Genomic DNA, 22786 nt, shown 5'->3' with positions numbered 1-22786 from the left:
TGCGCAGTATCTTAGCTGTTCCTAGGACTGCGCTCTTCTGGACTGAGGCTTCTGATGTTGTTCCTGGGATCTGTTGGAGCCACTCCCCCAGTTTGGGGGTCACTGCCCCGAGTGCTCCTACTACCACAGGGATCACCTTCTCTCTGGGGTTGCTCATATAGTAGCATTCCAACAGTTCCGTGTTTTCCGCCCTTGTCCATCTATGTCTTGTTCTATTTGCCCCTCACTGGCAGCAATTATATCATATATGCTCCTGACATATATATATATATATATATATATATATATATATATATAGCTATTAGAACATTTGACACTGTAAGGCAACACTTAGTATATAATGGCCAATATCACTCTGGCAATGTTTTCAATATGTCAAAATATGTTTTCAATATGTTTTCACCAAACTGTTATTTTTTTCAGCTAGTATTATCAATATTACTCATAATACTGTGCCAGTGTCCGAGTGTGTGTGTGTGTGTGTGGGGGGGTTGTGTGTTGGCGAGTTAAAAACCACTGAGCTGCAAGATGTCAAGCCAGTGCTGACAGGAGTTGAAAATGTCAGAAAGACTCCAGATGCTCCATCAACACACACACACCCCCCACACACACACACACACACACACACACACACACACACACACACACACACTCACACACACACACGGACACTGGCACACAAACTGGTTGTCACATACAGCAGCTGTGATGGTTGGATTTAAACCCACCTCTCAAGTGTCATGTGAGACCCACCTAGTCAATCTCTCTCTCTCCCTCTCCCGCTCTCTTCCTGAGTCCATCTGTCTGTCTCTTTCCCAGTAGACGTGCAGACTCGCTCCTGGTGCTACCCAGGCCTGCCAATGAATCAATTTGGACCCTATTAACTGACACACACACACACACACACACACACACACACACACACACACACACACACACACACACACACACACACACACACACAGACAGTGGTGCCCGTCCTCTCTTTCCCCAGTATGCCAATGAGTCCATTTCAACCCAATTAGCATACAGAGCCTCTCAATTTTTCTGTCTCTCTGTCTCGCACACACAGATACAAGTGCCACCCACCCTTGCCTTGATGTGCCAATGAATCAGTTTTACCCCAATTTCCATTGAAAGTCTCTCTCTCTCTCTCTCTCTCTCTCACACACACACACACACACACACACACACACACACACACACACACACACACACATGCACACAGGTAACTAATTAAACACCTGGTGCTGCTTGGCCTGGCTAATCGGAGATTAATTGTTTCCTTGTTGTTAAGGGCCAGGGTCTGTGTGTGTGTGTGTGTGTGTGTGTGTGTGTGTGTACGTATGCGTATGTGTGCACTAATCCTGTCTAAACTCTATCTGGACATAACAAAGCATGGGTGCATGACTCCTTTTTGAGTGCATGTGAGTGTGTGTGTGTGCGTTTGCACAGCAATGTGTTCACATTTGTGTATGAGTCATATTAGGCTCATAGCCAGAAGTCAGATTTTGCCACTCAATAAATCACACCCTATTAGCCTCCCCTGGTGCTAGGTCAAACTTAAACGCACACACACTCAAGCACGGGTGTAGCCCATTGTAGAATTCCCACTGTTTTTCTTCATCTAGAGTTAAAGTTGGAACAGTGGTGTTCAAAGAGTTAGAGAACAAACATTGTGGCTGAAAGATTGCTGGTTCAGTACCCAGAGGGTGGTAAGTGAAAGAGCACCTCTGAAGTGCCAATGTGCAAGGCACTTATGTCACATCCACATCAATCAAACCAAGCCTAATTAGAAAACCACAAAACATTCACATTAGCCACCTAGAACCAGAGATAATAAAAACCTATGAGAGCTATGACACTACTTGGTGAACAAGTAGAATTAGAATTACATTGAGCCATTTTTATCTACAGAGGGAACAGATCTGGGAGCCATGTTTCTACACTATAGACTGGACAGTTTGCCCAGAACAGACAAACCAAAAACTGGCTTTAGATAGGGCCTTTCAAGAGTTTTGGGGCCACAAAAAAAAAAGAAAGTTTCTCCTACACACTTGAAAGACAAGTATTCAAATATTTGCAATTGGCAACATCACCTCCAGATGCCAATGAATTCTACACACTGGTCCTTTAATTTCTATTTGTCTGATGATAAGGATACATTGTGGGGTTAACAATCTTGTAATAATGCCTGAATGCTCCAAAAGCAGCAAAACAACTTACTATTCTGCCAACACGTATACGCAGCACTCTCCTCCAATGGCTCACTGGAGCTCATTAGCTTATTGTTGTACTCTGCAGCTTCCAGGTGTCAATGTGAAACAGTGCGAGCAGAGAAGGGAGAAGAGAGCATCCTGGTTAAATGAATGTTAAAAATAGGTTAAAAAAACAGATAAGTGGTGAAAATGCATTAGACAAATACATATAATGAAATAAATGGAAAAGGAGGCAACAAATTAAGTGACACAAGAAGACACCAATGTGTGTGCAGAGACAGCAATGACAAAGACATGGAAACAGTAAAGAGATTAATTGTTAAGCCTTACTTAACAGGAACACTGCATTCTGTGGTTAAATGGTAGTGTAATCAGTGCTAAAAACTACATCACACACACACACACACACACACACACACACACACACACACACACACACACACTGCCATACATCAAGGTTAATGCATTCCTAACAGAACATAATTTGTTCCATGTACGACAGGTAACGGACATTAATGCTTTAATAAAGCAGAGCTGAACACTGAGTCTTTCACTTTAGCTACCACTGTGGCTAAATAATCTTTTTTATGGGTGAAACTTAATCTACCTATAAATTGCTTTCTTACAACCTTCAGTGCATTTACACTGAAAGACTCTCATAGTGCACGGACTACAGGTCTGAAACGTTTCCGTCTGGGTGTCTCTTGCTGTATTTGCATTACTTCGGTCCTTCACCTCAGCCAAAGTTTTCTGTCCATTGGTACGTTGCATGTAATGTTGAACAGGCATTTGTTGAATGGTGATTATATTCCTGATCTGCAAAGGATGATTATTTTTCAGATCAATCAACTGATAATTCAGTCTAAAACAATTCTTAACAAAATTTCGCAGAGCCCCAGACGGACTCTTCAAATCGCTTGTTTTGTTCAGTCCAAAAAGTTTAATTTACAGTAATGTAAAACACAGGAAAATCCTAATAGAGTCCCAATTTAGGCAACATTTGCTAGGCATGTGACTTGTGTGTTTATAATATATTATATTGTGACAATCCTCTTTATTTGGGCTTTCCTATTTCATACTTAAGATCTTCCCCATGCAGGAGCGTGGAGGGCATATTCATGGTCATCAAGGAAAATTTGGCTCACCTAGTCCGACCGTCTGTATATTTACACTATTTAAGCTCAATCTCAATCTGTGTAAAACTGTCTGTTTGTTTTGGCATCTTTTTCTGCACCATCCCCATAGCGCATCTATAACTCATTCATGTATCACAGTTATCACTTGTGATGCACACAGCCACCCTTGGGCGCAAGATAAAATGGTTTTAGAAAATGTATGGATTAATAAAGGAACATTTTTTAAGAGGAGCAAAGTACGTTTTATCAGTCTGAAACTGATTTGTTTCCCCTGTGTACCTGTCAGTATTAACTCTGGATTATGTCTTTTAAAAGTACAAGTTGTATTTCTCATTTAAAACATTAGCAGGGCAGTACAGTTCTTTTAACTTGATTTAAACTTAATTGTCTGATGAAGGTCACAAGACAAAAATGCCCCCGCAAAGTTAGAAAATTGGAATGTGAACATTTAAGGGCTTTATTAAATTACTTTTGTTATTGGCTGTTTGTTTTGTATTTCATTTTTTATTAGAGAACACTGCCAGTTCTGATTCTTAACCCAGGTGCTCAGGCCTTTTTTACTTACCTTTAGAAATTACACTTGAGCTCTCAGCTAAGAAGACTTTTACAAGCAAATACTGCTTTATTGTGGTTTCTGTTATTGTTACCTGCTGTACTAGATCGTTCCACAAATAACAGGAAACCACAAACTAATTTGGACAAATTGGACCAATTGTTGGGTAAGAAACTGGCAGCTCCCAGCAGGAGTTTTAATGGTTGCTGGCAGAAAACCTCAACATTTGGCCTGTTGCTTTGGAAGACTGAGCGGAAAAATCTAGATTTGGGGAAAATAGATTCATGTTCTGGTGAATTTCTCTTCTATTTTTGATTGCGGCATGTGTGTTTGGATTTGGCTATGCTTTATTGCCTTGGCATTGTTGACAGTTTTATTGTTATGTAATCTGTGTATCTATTATCTGAGGTTAATAACTCCCCTGTCTGTATGATACCCCTCCCAGTCTTTGCCTCATGTATGCTTTCCAGTCCTTTTCTCATTGTCTCCTTTCCTTTCACTCTCAGCCCACTCTTCCTCAGACTCTTTTTCTTACAGTCTTTTCCCAGCACTCCCGGTCTCTCTAAGAACCCCATGTATGTTTTATTTGGACTTAGCCCTTTTCCAGTCTCTGCTTTCCTTTTTTCATCAATCTGGAGCATTTTCCTTGGACAGTGTCCATGTTGTATAACATTACTTCTAATTATTTTCTCCCCTCTTCTTTCATCTCTATCGCTTGTGTGTTCACCTCTTTATATTTCTTGTTGTTATTCCTTTTTGCATCACTTATCTTACTCTCTGCTTCCTGACTTTACCTCTTCACCTTCCTGACCTCCTCCTGACCACTCTTTCCAGTTACTTCTCCTTGTCAGCTCTCATCTGTCCTTTCTTACCCCTCCTCTCCATCCCTTAATCTGTCTCCTTTGAGTCGCTCGACGTCCTGTAAACTTGCCTTTTTGGGTCCCACTCACTCAAAAGTGACAAAAGACTAAAGAAAAAAAAAAAGAAAGAAAAATAAACTTTTACTGACTGAATACACTGTGTTGTACAGTAGGCCTGTTATATTACTAACAGTATATTAATTATTTTAAAAAAAAAAGACACTATAAGCTTTCAAAAATGTAATACTTAAGGAAGAATCTTTCACTGCTGCCACCTGATCAAACTCCTTTTTTTGTTAAGCTGATGCTTTGAGTACTTGAATATTTATGAGTACTATTCAGTTTAAATGACAACCTACAATTAAGTCCCAACTGTCTTTTCCTCAAAAAAGTCTAAATTCAAGGCAACTAAACTAAAATATATCTTCTCGCCAAGACGACCCTCATGAGTGTGACAGGAACGGTGTGTAGGATTCAGTGGCATGTAGAACAGAATGAATGAAAGAAGCTCCATGTGCATGTCTAAATGAGAAAGCAGATATAGCAAAGAGGGCAGCTGAGAGGAGGGCGGGAGAAGCTGTAGAACAACACATAACACCACCTCCAAGTTCCGGTCTAATAAGCTTGCCTAAGTGAAAGGTCTGGGTCATGCCAAAAAATGGCTGTAAATGTAGAGGTTAAGGCGCTTAGCAATTAAGCTGCATGAATTCAGGCAGGTGTGGGTGTATGTTGGTGGACTATTGTGAAACTATGTGAAACAGAAATACTGTGCTACAAAGAATGTCGTAAAATACAAGAGAACATACCTTCTCTGCCTGTTGGATAAATCTGTATTCACAGACTTTGAGGAGGCAGCAGCGGCTTCTCCACACTGAACTTCCACCATTTATGTGAAAAATTACTGAATTCGGTTCGCCTGTGAATACCACAGATTACCACGCATCAGAAAATATAGGTTCCATGAAATGAGAAGAATAGAAAAATTGTATTAGCAAAAAAAATAAAATAAATTGGGGAAAATGGACTAAAACCAATCCATAGCAAATATGCATGAAGTATTTCTTAACAATTACACTTACACATAGTGATAACTGCATGGGCAAGCTCCATCAAAACTGAGGCTTTGTTGTGAATACTCTTTAGCAAATGAAGCTGCTGCCCCATTCAAACTACAAAAGCTTAGCAGAGAGGTCTCCTTTCAACATCAAAAGCAGCAATTGTATGTATGTGAAAGGTAAAGTAAGAAAGCAGACAAAGTGACTGAAAGTTAATTTACTGCTACACACCTTCAAGGCATGGGCAACTGTTCTGTTGAAATAAATTCTTTATCACAAATCTTTGTTTTGAGACTAAAGATTGTAGCTCACACGTATGGAGCAGTTGAAGTCAGCTTGGACTCAACAGTTACAATGGATTCCACCATCTAAGTTTCACTGTGGAAAAACTACTCAAAAATATCCACAGAATGACGTTTGTATGAACATCATTATAGCATCCTATCAAACACGTTTGCCATTGGAATCTTTTTTTACTACTGTTTATTACAACAAGGTACACACTCTTTAGAGCCAACTTTCAAGATGACTTTTGACACCGGTGGTGGGGCATTACTCATAAAGAATTTGCATGTTCCCCCCATACATGGGAGGTTTTATGGTGGAGGTCTTAGCTCTTGTCAGTCGTCTCTCTGTTATGTTGACATCCAAGGTGAATTCTTGCCATGCATTGAAGACGAATCTAAACTTTGTTAATCTCTAATCTCTAAAAGAAGGTACTGCAGAGAGTTTATGTAAAGTGGACCACGGCACATCAAAACAAAAAGGCTCTGCAGCCATCTGGCAGGATCTCAACTCAGTGCTGCAAAGACAGAGCAATCATCTCCATGTGTCAGTGATCCACATCTTTAGTGATGGACCATGTACTCGGAACACACAGAAAGGTAATTTCTTCTTGTTGTTCAGTGAGTTGAGTAATAGAAGAATTCAGGTACATGAAATTTCTTTGAGGCCAACCGTGGCAAGGTAGCAGCTGATGGTGTGGAAGACAGACTGATCAGTTGGTGAGTCAGTGCTATGACCTACCACATGAATAGACTCTCTATCAAGTTCTCCTGAAGACAGGCACTGCACTGAAGCTGTTTCTTTGACAATACACAAAAGCAGTGCTGGCAAACATCCCAGCCAGCGTGTCATTTGTTCCCAGAGCGATTAGGATTCATCAGGTGGGTGTAGTGGGGAGAAGCTAAGTCATCAGTAAGGATGCCAGATGTAAATGTGCCAAAAGGAAACAAACTGCAATAGTATCCCAAATTTAACTGTACTTTTTCTCAGGCCTACTTTCCCTCCTGAGGGATCCAGGGTATACTCGTTCTGCTGAAGTGACTCTTACTGGTGGTACAACTGTTGATGCCAGAACTGAAGAGCCTTGAGTTGATTTGACGGCCGCTTTATGCTTATTCCGTAAAAACTCACACGGTATTGAAGTTGATAAAATACTGTCATTCATTTCCCTGCTGCGAAACAAAATACACTGTCAGTGATAAATTTCCCATTTAATGTGTAGATTTGTGGCTGGATTTGAAGCTCAATGTGCCTTAATTTTCTCCTTTTATTGTGTGTGTAGCTACAAACGACCAATACATCTTAATTTACATATGGCCCACCTAGTAAATTGAAAAGAGTTCCTCACAAGATCAGAGTTCTCTTATTTGTGAAGAGAAAGCTTAGTGGACATTTTTAGAATGATTTTTCCATTAAACTTTGTTTTTCCTTTTTAAAAGAACCCTCTTGTATTTTTTGTTTTAAATGTATCTTATCCCAAATCGAATGTTTCATCATAATTTAAGCACGGTCATCTCAAGTAAAAAATGATCTAGCATAAAATTAATGGTCTGTTGATTCCATTGAGAAGAAATGCAGAAATAAAATTTGGTTATTTGGTTATTTGAATTGGCCACCTACAAAATAAAATGAAAAAAACCCTCTAAATGTAAATCAGTCTTTAGGTATTTCTTTTGGTTTTATTTTGTTTTTTACCAACTTTCAGAAGTCCTTAGAATGACCCATCCCTCTGTTCTCCCTCTCCTTATTCTCACCCCTCTTACTTCATAGTAAGCCCACCGTATTTTTGTTGGACTCCCTCCTCACGTTGATTTTCAGCCTCTGCTTCTCTTTTTCCATCCCTCCTCCACCCTCTCTGTCATTCTGTTTTCACTGGACGGCCTCCCGGTGGGACAACATTCTGATGGCGCTCCTGACAGAAAAAAGCCCCACAGCTGACTTCCATTAGGGAGAACTGGAGACCAAGACAATCCCATATTGTCAGGTAGAATTTCATACACTGAGTCACGCTATGGCCCTTTTTCTCAAAGTGCAGCTGAAGTTGGGTGAAACTCCCAAGAGAGACGCTATGAGAAGAGTTGTCAGGCAAACATCTGCTGTGTTAAGGCTATTATATTCACTGCAGCTTTTGTATTAAATAAATATTTATTCATAATTTTCTTCATAAAAAACTTTGATCTTTTTAAATATTAGTTGCTAAACCTTCTGATAGTTAAGGTCCAGGGTGTAACAACCAGGAGGCTCTATTGAAATTGAGAAATGGGATATAATATTCATAGGTATGTTTTCATTAATGTACAATCACCTGTATACATATGTTTTTGTTACCTTAATGAGCTGTTTATATCTACAGATGCCACCGTAGTTTCTCCTGTGTGTTTAGAAGGGGAGGGTGAAGCGAGGGAGTTGCTAGACACCACTAAATCCTACACAGTGGACTTTTAAATGTAATAAAGTTAGAGTTTTCTTAACACTCCATCTTAGATTTGGAGCCAATGAGTATATGTAGTAACACAAAAAGTATGATTTATATTATGGGAATTCCACAATAATTAGATCCACACAGTTAGATGCCAAATATATCCCAGAGCCCAGTATGTCACTGACATCTGTGATTTTTAAGCACTTTTCAGACCTGTTGCTTGGCAACAAATACAATCACAGCCAGGACGTGCACAGTTGAAAGACCTTTTTTTTTTATTTATTAATACATCAGACATTTTGCTAGTGCTGAACCAGTAGCTTTGGCCAATTTTCCTTGGCAACATAATAACTAATAAATCACAGCAGGAAGATACATGTTCCAAGGTATTTTTCTTTTGAAATTGATATAATGTGAACATTTGTTTGGAAAAGCCAGACTGAGACAAAAGATCATTTCAAACCAGACTTATGAGAATTGGCAAACCAGCAACATTGCAGGAAAATCCATTTCCATTGAATAACTTTTTCTGTAAACTTTGATTCAAGGGAAATATAGATTTGAAGATCAAGACACTTGGATCTTTAGTTTAAAATTAACTGCTTCACATTGAAATTAATTCATGTAATATGTGGTGCAGATGTCCATGTTTCAAATCAATGCTTAATGGATCTACTTAAGATGATGGGTCAGTGCTTACTAGTCTGTGTCTGGTGCATCATTTTGTTTACTGGAAGTAAATAAACCTGCCCCCATTTAATAGAATGTGAAGTAATTGCCTTGTTAAGTCTCATGTACCCAATTTGTATAAATGCACCAATATTTTTTGTAACATACTTTGTTACAAAGTAAGTAAGTAAGTATTGTAGCGTCCGCCAGGACGTGTTGAAAAAGATGACAGTTATTCAGCAAGTCAACATTTATTGCTGGAACAGTACAGGTCACTGTCGGCCGTAACCACGCCAAAACAACCAAAAAAACATAAAGTTAGCCGTAACTCTCTCTACCTGTCCTTAGCGCCCACCCCAGGCTCACTCACACACCCGCACCCACCCTCGCACAGCCCTCCTCCCCCTCACACTCGCACCCCGCCCTCTACCTACTCATTCAATCCCAAACATTTCATTAACTCAGAACATTTGACAATATAACAGAACATTACTGCAGGGTCGCTACACTATGTTACAAACACATTGTCTCAGGATGTGTTTCTTGTAGCAAATCTGCAAACAGATCAAAACTCAAGCCAAGGTTAGTTAACCAGATAGTTAGTTTGCAGGTAATCCAGCCCCTAAAAACATCCCAAATTCTTTCAGATCCAAGGCTCTTAGGGGCACCTCTCAGCTCTGAGCAGGTTGATTAAGATGGAGTAGAGTACCTACGCTGAGTGACCATTAGACATCAAGTTCTCACTTTCCTGCTGCTGCTGTGTGTTACTGTGCATGTGTTGGAGGTTTCACTTTACCATGGGGTTCAGGAAGTCGAGAAAGCAGGGGGGGGGACTGTCTGAGACTGTCAAGACCGGCTTATAAAAAGACCCCAAGAGAGATGGAGAGAGTGATTGAGCGAGGGAAGGAAAAAGAAAAAGAGGGAGGGAGGACAGAGGGACAGGGAGAAGGAGGTGAAGGGAGCTCAAGGAGGAGGACAATGAGGCTTTTGATGAGGACTTTCTGGGGAGCATATGTGGGTCACTGCATGAATAAACAGACTTTCACTAGCCTAAATTGATGATTTACACGCACAGCCACGCACACACACAGCCACGTTGTGTTGTTTATGTTCCCCATTTTGCCATTTACACACAAGCTTTCACATATTACTCTTATAGAGTAGAGCTGAAGCAAACACACATACACACACAGAAAGACAGAGCCACGTTGTCTTGTATTCATTGTTTATGCCTCTCCATTTCACTCATTTATGGATGTGGCCCCTTCATGCCCTCTCTTTAAATCGGTTGGCTTACTCATACACATAAAATTTGGCCATGTTTCTTTCCTTCGCACACACACTCATTGTCTTGCCCTCTGGCTCACTTTCTTATTCACTGGTGGTGGCGGTGCTACATAGACATATCAATTGCACTTTTTTTTTTTTTACGGATACGAAGCTTAAAATCTGTTTTAACAAGATGAAAAGATATATAACAAAAGGACTTCAGCTCTTATGTTATAGTAAACAGGGAGATAATACTTCAATCTTGTCACACAGCTGAAGTATCCTTAAGCGAAACACTCAATTCCCACCAGCCCTGTGACTGCTCCTTTGCAAAGCTGACCTACACCAGACCTGCAGGCAGCAGCATCTGATCAACTGACAAAGTAAATCCCCAACTGAAAAATGAGCTCCACTGTGGTAGTTTTCTCAAAACCTCAATCTAAATGCTAAAATTGGTTTCATCCTATAATAATGATTCACTCACCATACTGTAATTGTCAAGAGATCAGTCATTGTATAGGCAGATTATTATAAGATTAATATTGTAAAAGGTCCTGAGGCAATTGCCATTCATATTCAGTGGCTGTTACTCCCCATAACTTGATCATTTACAATCATGTTCCCTCTACAGGGGCTATATTGTTTTATGGCTTTCATTATTTGTGCATGTTGTTTTTCTGCAGTCCCTCACATTGTTAACTTAAGATCTTATTTGTTTTCCGTGCCAAGTTCATGTGTCTGTCAGATTGTGTTTTCATTGTTTCTGCTGTCTTCCCTTTTTTTGGTAATGTTTAGAATTTGGGAGCATTAGCAAATCTTAACATAAACAAATGTGTTGAGGTGCCTTAAAAGGATAGTGCTCTTACAGCACCAATACATCATACTGTTCACTATACAGTACAGTCTGTATAGTCGTTCTGAGCAACACAATCACCAATCAGTAGAGGTACAGAAATTCCTATGTGGCTACCAGGGAAACTATTTCAATGTCTGGACACTAGGCACACCAGGGTTAGTGTCGGCATAGAGATGTTGGCTACTGATTAACTGATGAACAAGGCTTTTTCACATGTGTATATCAAAATATCTATAATACACATTATCATAGAGTATGATAGATAGTAACTTACTCTCTTACAAGGACTGTAAGCTATTACAGATACAATGCTTTTTCACACGTTCCTTTGGATTCTGAGCGCACTCAAAAGAGGCTTTTCTTTTCTTGTAGGCTACAATATTGCTTGTGTGAGCACAGATATCCTGTGTGTGAGGGCTGTGAATATGAGTATGTGCGCACACAGTTGCCAACAGTTATAATTGGATATTAGTCCTAATTTCCACTAATGTAGAACAGCATAGAGAATCACATACATTTTCAAATTAAAACACCCTGTGCATATTCCTGACTATAAACACAGACAAAAACAGAAACCATTTAACTACGCAGGCTATAATTACCCATGGCACAAGCACAAGGAAAATTTACTAAATCAAGTCAACAAAATTGGCCAGGAAAAAAGCTCCTGGTGGGATATGAAGCCTTGTGTGCAGAAGGAACAAAACCGCGCAGGAGATGGGACGTCACAGAGCCGTGCGCAGAATCAAGTCTCTGTTATGAATTTGAAACCACTTGTGAAAACTGTTTGGTTTTGATGCAATGTTTATTTATCAAGGATTGACAGGGTTAGAATATTTGGTATTATTTAACAACACTTTATGATTTCAAAACCCCCCAGTGTTAAGTAAGCTCGTTGTGGTTGCTTTTATTTATTTACTACTACTTCTACTTACTACTCATTCTTATGTGATTACTTCTATGTATATTCTACTATGTGGTTCCTATCTGTTGTAATCATCCCTTCACCAAAAGCCATAACATAGAAGAGAAAGTCGTGTTGTTAACTCAGCCACTGATATAATTTGTCCAAATTATCATGGTTCTTTACTGCTACCTGATGGTCACTGGACTCCACCAGTAGCCCTGACACAAAAACACCCTCTGGCTGTACAGGAAATGTAAACCATTTGGAACTGTTTATGTTGCAAATTGTCTGAAATGTTGAAAACAACCTGATGTCTGTTTGAGATGCCAGACTTTAACCAAAAAAAAAAAACAGTTTCAAAGTAGTAGTCAGGATGATGAGAAACATCAGGGCTGCTGCTGGCAAAAAAACCCACTCTCATTAGATATACGGGACCACACTGAAGCCCAACAGTATTATATATATATATATATATATATATATATATATATATATATATATATATATATATATATATAAGATTATGATTATTATAATTGATGAATGATCATTAGGCTGTTTTGGTGCCCCCTGAGGCACTTGGTGCCCTATGTGCAGTACGTGATGCGTGTGTACGTAACAGCACTGCTGAGAACCATCATTTCAGGGTGGCTCATTTACTGGCTGGTTGCCTCTTCCTTTATAAAACATGGAGGGCTAATGTTTATTTCTGTTAATCCTTCTCTACCAAAGTCTCTCTGCCTTGCCTCTATTTCTCTTTCTGACCTCTATCATTTACAATAACACCATCGGAGCTCCATTTCTAGTTCAGTTTATTTTAGAAATGTAATAAATCTGGCGTTGTGTGAAAGCGGCTTATTTGAGCTGAGGACTGGTCTTTTAACTGGTCTGTCTGTTGCTCTTTTGTAGTTAAATCCTCACATCAAATCCAAGACAAGCTTCAGAAGGGCAGAGAAGTGTTTTTGCTAATCATTAGCTAAACCTCTGACAACATTTCTAAAGCATTACATAGCTGCTGTTTTGGTTTAATTTGGGGCCTCTTTCATTTTCTCTCACACGCACAAATTCTCTAACACATTCAAGTCAGTCGAGTGTTGATCAATGGCATAAATCATTAAAATCAATCTCATTCATTCTGTATTACTGTCAAATCATTCATTGGGTATTCATTGGAGAAGGAAACTATTGCCTACAGACATTGGTTGATTGATTGACTAATTAACTGATTGATTGATTGTAAGCATACGGAGCAATACCCACATGCGTCATTGAAAAAATTAAGAAAGGAGTGCCACTTACAAAAACTTCAATGACAAATTATAAGTCATTGCCAAAAGGAGAAACTGCAACAACTCCATACAATGATGGTTTATCTCATGTTCTAAATAATAATAATAACAATAATTAATCAAATTAAATAAAAATGTTAAAGGACAAGTAAATGGGAAAACAGTCAGTTTCTAGCCTCATACATTTAGGGAAAGCCCATGTAAATTTAAAGCACACATGCTTTCTGGACACATGTGGTTCAGCCTCTAGATGTGAAGCAAATGTCAATATATATGTGAGGTGGAACATAAAACATTATAAGCGTAGGTGACATTTTCATATATAAAAGAGAAAACATGAAAGCATTACATGTGATCAAAACATGACAAAAAAGTTTAAATGAAAAACCAGTATGAGCTTTTAGCTCCCAGGAAGAAGTCGTTCTGTATCAACATCATTTTTAGCTCTTGACCCATCTTCCTGTATCTTGAGTATCCCAGAGAGTCCAAAGAACTCTGTTTCACACCCGAGTCAGTTTAGCTCATCCCTTATCACTGCATGATTTCAGATCCCAGTGGCCCAACTGGACATACGACACCTAAAAAGGTCAACTCCGTGGTGATGCCAAGTCTTTGATCTGACAGCCAAGACAGCTTTGATATGTGCTTATCAGTGAAAACAAGGTTCCTCACTCTTCCCCAGTCTACTCGTCCTCATTTACTCAGTTTCATCCATTCCTGGCACCTTCTCCCTCTTTCCCTTCTTCTCCTCTCCCCCCTTCCTTACCCTTCCTGTGCCCTTTCTCCCTCCATCACCCCATCCTTCCCTTCTCTCTTATCTCTCCCTCCTTCCTGGCTCTCTTGAACTCACACGTTCCTTCTCCTCTCCTGCTCTCCTGTGCCAGTAGACCTCCTTATCTCCATATAGCCTCTGCAGTTCTGCACTGGCTTGCACATTCACACACACACACACACACACGCACTGCGATTAAATGTAAGTTGATTAGCTACTCAACCAGAGAGTTAGACGATGGGCAGACAGAGTTACTCCTCTGTTTCTCTCTGTCTCGCCCAGTCTGTCCTCTTTACATCACGTCTAAATACATTATTATTACATACATTAGTATACATTAGTATTCCTGCCTGTTCCACCATCCAACCTTTATTTCATGTAAAATAATATGAAATACTGTAGAACTTTATGATTGGCCCTGTCTGTCTACTCACTCTCAGACCCTCTCACACTGTTAGGGCAGGGGAGTTTTTTAAGTTTATGTAGTATATTTTATACAAAAAGGCAATTCAATGTGCTTTTCATGAGACATAAAACCTGAGCTTCTTGGATAGATAGAAATAGATCATCTTTGTGCAGATAAACACTCCAATCAGAAGAGAGCAGAGACAAGCCTGTGGAACTGAAGCATCAATAACAAGAATAAAGGGAAACTTGTGTGAAAAGGTGTAGCTGACCAGCTGTGTATTTGATTTTTACGGATAGCTTGGGGAAACATTAGAGGGGTAGTTGGAGTTTGAGTAAATTTCTGATTTGTTTTTGATCTCCTGAACAGCTCTTGTTCAGAGATTGACATGTGAGTACTTGTTGGCTAGCAATAGCAAGAAGGATCATAGCTGCTGGGGAAAAAGCATTGTGTTGCAGCAAGCATTTTCATCTAACACATGAAAGAGCATTGTTATGCTCATAATTCATAGTCACCTATTGTTATACCTGCTTTTCTTTAGGATTATGAGTTTCTCATACAAATAACAGCTTGCCAATATGTTACGTTAAGGCCATGCTCAAATCTTACATTACGATGCTTTATTGATCATTTGGTTAGATGCTGAGTTTGGACACTTCTCACCACATATCGAGGAAATGCTAAGGTGGCCTGTTAACCCAGCAGCAGACAAATCAGCTTTTTTTTAATGAGGTTATATATATTGTTGTCCTGTATCTCAGTAGCTGTAATGACAGGTCTTCATACTAGCTGAAGAATGGATCTGTCATTACTGAAATGTGCCTCTTAGATCTGCTTTACACTGTCACATAGTAGTAGAAAATCAGCCACTTATGTAGTCCTTTGTGTGGAAAACACCCCCAAAGACTGTTTAGCCAGTAACTAACACATGAGACGCAGTCGGGAAATAATGCTTTATGCTCATAGAAGGCAGCTCATAGCGGTTACAGTACAAAATGTTCTGTGCTTTTCACATGCTGTACTCTGAAGACTCGTCTAACAAGAGGGTCTGACTTCCACTGGCATTAAAACAGGATCCTAAATGGCTTTAACTTCTGCTTCCTTGTCCATCTTTCTCTCCCTGCCCCTTTCTCTCCTGCTCTGTCTTTGGTTAATGGATTGTATTTTAAGCTGCTGCTGCGTTTGATACTTACTATACTGCAAAAAAGAACTGGATGAAATGAATAGTCTGTATAGACGAGTACAGTTTGTGTTGTTGGCATTCCTCATTGCTACCTACCGGCATAATAAGCTACATGCATTAGAAAACAACAGTTTGTAGTAAGTAGTTTTCCTTTGTAGTCTTTGTATTATATATTTTTAAACTGAAGTTCTCCAAGAAAACATGACATTTAGCATCAAAACAAAACTAGAAAAAAAAACAATAAAAATACCATGAGATAAGTCCTTGTCCTGTATTACATATATTGACTGAGAGGGTAGTCAATACAACTGGCTGCACCTAAGAGATGGAATATACATTTTAAGGCCTGCTCAGGTTTGGCACTCTCAGACAGCTTCCACATAGCTTCCACATTCTCTTAGTTATATTTGGTTTTATACCTCAATGCCAGTTTCACAGGTACCTTCACTCATCCAGACGTCACTTACATTACCAACACCTTCTACATCTCTGTCCATCATTATATTGACTTAAAGTTATTCATTTTATTAGCATCTGTAAAGTTTGTTAACCAAGCCAGAGCCAAGTTTGTAACATAGTTCCAAGATATTGACAGTGTGAAAAAACAATCATATTTGTTGATGTCAAAAACTGTGGGTATAATAAAACTGTGATGATAACTTGTCATGAGATGATTGAGGTTGTCAAATACCATGTAAGATATTTGCTCTCCAATCAGTTTATTCTTTATTACCCACAGCCTTTTTCTTTTACTTTATGCCATAAAAAAAAAGTCTATTGGAAGTTTGCAAGTCATGTTACAAAGTCTAGTGGTCGAAAGAAATTGAGTGTCACAAATTCAACTGCCTGCACAATCCTTCCGAAACCTCTGTATATGTTGGGATATATATGGGAATATCTATCTATTTCCAGCTGCCTGTGTGAAGTCAGCAACTGCTGGACTGACAAGGAAGAGCCCTAAAGCAGATGCAGATTTGGTAAACTAGCAGCAGTATGGAAGTGTGAGAGTTTATGTTCCAGATTGTACAATTATACACAAATAACCATAATGACATTTTTGCATTTTTTCGAAACATAATCCAAGGTTCTGCTTTGTTGGGTTGATAGGATTTATAGTAGTTCCTTAAGGATAACAATGGTTTTGTCAATCTAGCCATCAAGTGGTTGGAATGGATACAATGAAACTCTGACAACCTCAATTATTTCTTTTTCCTTTCTGCCTCAAACTGTCAAGCTCCCATTTTCCTCACCCTTCCACTCTCTCCCTTTCCACTACTTGCCTGTATAACTGTCCACCCATTTCTCTCCATTCTTTTGCTGTCATCAATTCTCTCTCCTTTAAATCAGTTATATTTCTTTCTTTTGTTACTTTACATTTCTCACAACAGAAAGGAGAAAAAAAATGGATTTCCAAATGCTTCACTATGGCCCCGCTTACCTGTTGCTCAGTAAGCTAAGTAAGCTGTTTTGCCGTCCTGCAGGTTTGGATACACTGAATATACTGATTCAATATACCAAAATTTTAAAAAATGCTACATACTATGGCCACAGATAGGCTGGGAGGTGTCTGTACAAATCATATAATGGGACATCATAGTTTGGGACAATATTTTAACCACCTAAATCAGAAGGTATGTTAATTTGCACTACATCCGACTAAAACCAGACCAAGTGATTAATTGCACCTTTCAGAATATTGTGCTTTGACTATATACTAAATATCTCAATACACCAGCTATTAGATATTCCATTAATATCCCTTTCAAATTTGCAAAACAGGGAGTGAGGGAAATGACAGGAATCATCAAATGTGAAGGCTGGAATGACTGACACGTTTCATTTGGGGAGTCAAATTGTTAAAAACAGTCGAGAAAATGCATACCTGTGGATATACATATTGATAAATGCGAAAGGGTGTAAATGCATGGTGCTTTTCAAATTAGCGTAATGTATGAAATTGCAAAGAATATGGGGGAATTATTGGAAGAATTACACTACATCAAAGGTTTTTCAAAGTCTTAGAAGTAATATAAAAGACTTGGTGAGATTAATATTATATTGTGGTGTCTTTTTTATTAGATCGTGTATTCTACAAAGTGACAAGAGAAATTAAATGGAAAGAGAAATTGAGACAGTGAGAGCAAGTGAGTGACAAGCACTGCACCAAAAGAGCTTCTACTTCTGACAGAATTTCATGACTTTAGCTTTTCCAAGAAGAGTTTTAGAGGCACGAGCTGCAAATGCTGTTTCAAAGAATTTGTTTCTGTGGAGGATTTTGGTGTCACACTGTCATTTTATCACTTTCTCCAGGGAGGACTGCTCTTTTTCTGAAACATAATACTTTGAATTCACAGAGATTCACTTTTATACCATTTGCCCTATACACCACAGGCTTCTATTGTGTGCAGTGAGCAACTCCATTGCAGAAATAAAATCTTTAAGGTGGAGGGGAAAGGGTTCCTGGAGTCCTTCCAGTACAAAGATCTTCTTAGTCAGTTTTGGATTCAAACCTGCAACCTTCCAGTCCAAAGCTTACTTGTTCATCCTCTTGGCTAGCACCACGTTTCTAGCATTTGAAGAGGGAAAGCCTCGGATATGAAAGAATCTGAAGAGAAAATGTTGTTCAAAAGCAGCACAGCGTGATACCAATTATACAGAAAGGAAAATAATACACACACTTGGAAACCAACTCATAATCATATGTATTCAAATCAGCAGTATATTACAGCTGTCAGATGAAAAACATTCAAAAATTAATTCCAGAAATTAGGTTAAACTACTATTTTTAGATTGACAACCACACATTTGAAATTGCACACTGAGGTTTAAATGTTTTATGGTTCTGTTCATCAAAAGCTTGCTCAGATCGCATAATTTACTCTTTCTTTGTGAAATGTTTTAATGTGACAGCAGTGAATATGCAGTAAATACAACATTTTAGATAACTGCTTCAGTAAATGGCACTGAAAAACAACCTTTCACCACCTATATTCTAATTATAGTGTGTTAAGGGAGATATAGCCAACAATAAAGCACGTTGAATGGTTGTTCTGTTTATAGTTCTTCAGATTTCAGTCCTGGTTGTGTGTCTGTTCACAGAACAACCAAACATACTATTGGCAAGAGGATTCATCGGGCCTCATTTAACAAACATCGTTGAAGCTGGAAGTGTTTTAAGGTGTAGTTCTTCTAGTTGAAGCTAGAAACTCACTGCAAAAAAGTAAGGACAATAAGATATATTTGCTTGACTCCATTGCTAAGATGGCAATAAGCTTCTAAACATTTTTTAGTTGTTACTGACAGTAAAAACAATTCTGTAAAAAGTCTTAGTCGTTTTTCATTAGTCGGATAGTCGCAGAAAAATAAAACAACGTCAAACTCCATTAGAGAGTGGCACCTTGTCACCGGGACAAAAGCATCAGGGTATTATGCAACACGTGCATTTTCTTGTGTAGCACAGGGAGTCACTTACTGGTGCACTGTTGCATATGCTAACTGTACAAGCTGAGCCACTAGCTATTAGCGGTCCTCCTAGCTGTCTGTAGCTGGACTGGGAATTTGAAGGACAGAGGGAATTTAAATACTACTAAGTGGGGGACTCAGCTTCAACAGAAGCCAGCTGATTTACAGCAGCTCCGACTAGGACTATTCTGGTGATGAAGACACAGCTGGTTCAGGCAGGGACAGCAGAGGCATGAAACTGAGGAAGAGGAGGTTGAAGTGAGAAAGTTGTAACTACACCAGTAGATGCCGCTAAAGAGGCCATGTCAAATCATTATACTTGTCTAATTATATTTGGTTTTACTTTCCAAGCTACGGATCACAGATAGTTTTCACAGTATTTATTTTGATCATACATAAAGAATTTGATTACGTTTTTCCAGTTATATAACTAATTATTTAATAAAATGTCATAGGTGACTACCATTACTGTCCAGTACTATAAAGATATGTCGATTTAGATTTTTATTTGTGACCTTCAGTAGTCTTGAACATGCATTGATGGGATCTATGCAAACACACACACACACACACACACACACACAAATATATAGCCACAGTCAATGTCCTCCACTAGGCTCCCAGAAGCAGATTTATGAAGCAATAAAAGCTCATCTCTGTGAGTCACACACACAAATACACACATGGACACAAGCACACATCATAACCCCGCCAAGTGCAGAGCTTTGCATATCCTTTCCCCCCTTCAACACACTAGAGACAGATGTTCTCTGTGATATTACATCTGTTTTTGCAACACACACAACTCAGAAAGACAGACACACATGCACACACAAAAAAAGCCTCCTAGTATTGAGAAGGACACTAACACATTTTCTCATTGGAACGAAGGGAGGCTTCTTCATCCAAAACTGTACAACAGATCCTGACTGCTGGCTCTGTGAGAGTGACTGGGAGAAAAGAAATATGGAGCGAGGATGAAACAAAGAGAGACAATGAAAAACAGCAAAACAGAGGGGAAGAGTGTGTGTATGTGTGTGTGTGTGTGTGTGTGTGTGTGTGTGTGTGTGTGTGTGTGTGTTTATGTGAGTGTCTCTGCCATTTAGGCCTCTTACATGAGCAGTTCAATTACTTTTTGGAGCTGTGGCCAAAATGGATGGCGGGATGGAGGGATGACTAGTTGGCGAGCTAGTTCAAGGACTCCTTGGCTCTTTGGCTGGCGGGCTGCGTGGAGGGATGGATGGCTGGCTGGATGGATGAGTGCCCTTGAGCAAGGCACTTAATCCCCATCAGCAGTTTCCCTGCTCTCTAGCTTCAGCTCTTAAATGTATCATTTTGAATGTGAAAGATTACTGTGATTTTATAAGTTAGTGGACATATTTTACATATTTTTCTTCAGGTCTTGTTTTAATTCTGTCTTATGTCTGTTATGTGATGAGCTCACACAGTACCAATGTCAAATGAAGCGTGATGAGAATCTTTGTGAGATCAAAATGTTGCTTTATTAAAGTTATAGGAATCTGTAAACACATGCCAAGCTTTCTGTCTATTAGATCCCCCCTTCTGATGTTTTTTAATCCAGCATTTCAGACAGTTTTTCCGGATATGCATGATTTACTCTGCTCAATAGAGCTCATAACCCAGCCCTGTATAGGAATTATGTTCATATTGGATGATTTTACAGCTCACAAGTTACGTCCAGTGCCAATATTCCTTACCAATGCAGGAAAAGGTGTGCCCTTGTACGCAGCAGTTAAGGGTCTGGTGATCGTAGTGGTGGATGGGTGCCTTTTCGCGTGCGTTCTATTACAGGTCTGAAAAAAATCTTCCACAATTGGGTATTTTGCCTAAATTTAACAAACCACAGCTGCCAGACTTTATAGGAAGAAAAATTGGAAAAATGTTGGCACTGAATGTTTTTTTTTTTTTAATCCAAGTATTGAAGAATAGAATTGTTATCATTGCAGTCAAATCAAAGAGTGATTCAATTAAGAAATACACTAAGATAGGCAAAGATATGTTTTGATAGCTGTTCACAACCGGGCACTAGGAGGCAGTGTTGAGTAGTTTGGGTATGATGGCAGGAGCTGGAGTTCAAGGGGCAGCTTTGGGTCAGAAAGTAGCGCGGGTTCTCCAATAACCCAAAAGTTGGCGGTTAAATCCCCAGGTCCTCTTACTGCATGTCAGAGTGTCCTTGAGCAAGATACTGAACCCCAAATTGCTCCTAATACTCTGCCATCAGTGTATGCATGTAAGTGGGTGACATGCAGTGTAAAGTTTTTGGAGTGGTCAGAAAACTAGAAAGGCGCTATATAAGTGCAGTCTATTTTTTAACTTTAGTTAATCTGTTTGTTTGAATTAACACCATACATTAATAAGGAATCGTTAAATTTTACTGAATGTTATGAAAGGTTATTTGTAAAAGTTGGTTACTCAAGTAGGTGCTTCATATAAAAAAAATCTGTCTCTGCTGTATTTGCTCTTTCTAGTACCTGGGCACTACATTTTTTGTGGTCTTCTATAATTTTGACACTTTTGTTAACTTTGAGAATGCACAAACTACATGTACTTCAGTCCATGAAAATCATTATCGTCATCATCAAAATGAAACCCAACTATTCCTCAACAATCTATGTTTAATTCCATAAATGCTTTTGGATATCTTGCTTTCATCAGGATAGAATAGGTTGTTTCCGGCAACTATTTGATTCTTTTTCAAAAGCTTTCTGAGACACTCCGAAAATAGTCAGAGACCAAAGTTCTTGAGAAGAGGAAGTTAAGATTATATACGCTTTTTATATCTTCTATAGTTTAAATCAGCCTCAGCAATCAAGCCATCAGTCACGCCATTTTTAAATTCTCTCCCTCTATCCCTCCCTCGGCCCACCACCTGTCACTCTTAGCATGCATCACGCATTTACAAACTCGCATACACACGCAAATGTACAAGCAGAGACACACACACATAGACTCATTCCACACAAAGACCCCCCACTCTGCCCCCCTTGACAAGAACCCCACATTTCAACTTCAAAATGGGCCTTTTTTGTGGAGCTGTCACAAAGTCATCACACCCTGGTTTAGTCAGAGAAAGAGAAATAGATTGAGAGAGGGGGGGAAATTGACACAGAGAATGAGTGAGAGTGAAAGAGTGTGACAGAGAGAGATGTCACCCACGCTCCCTTGCTCTTTCTGAACAAGTCGCACGGTACCAACTGACTGACACCGCTCCCACGTTCAACTTTAAAAAAACCCTTAGACGCTTTTTTACTTGTTAAAAGGCTTTCAGGGTCTTTGTAGACTTTGGTAAAAAGCAACAGAAGAGCAGAGGTGTATGCAACTTTCCAGTCGAGAAAGAGAGGAATTCAGGTGTCTGGGGTGCCATTGCTCGACTTAAGTAAAGTCTTGTCAGCGTTAAACCGTGTGAACTGTAATGGTTTGCA

This window comes from Dicentrarchus labrax, unplaced genomic scaffold (genome assembly GCF_905237075.1).
Source record: "Dicentrarchus labrax unplaced genomic scaffold, dlabrax2021, whole genome shotgun sequence".
Classification (NCBI taxonomy): Eukaryota; Metazoa; Chordata; class Actinopteri; family Moronidae; genus Dicentrarchus; species Dicentrarchus labrax.
This window is presented reverse-complemented; position numbering follows the sequence as displayed.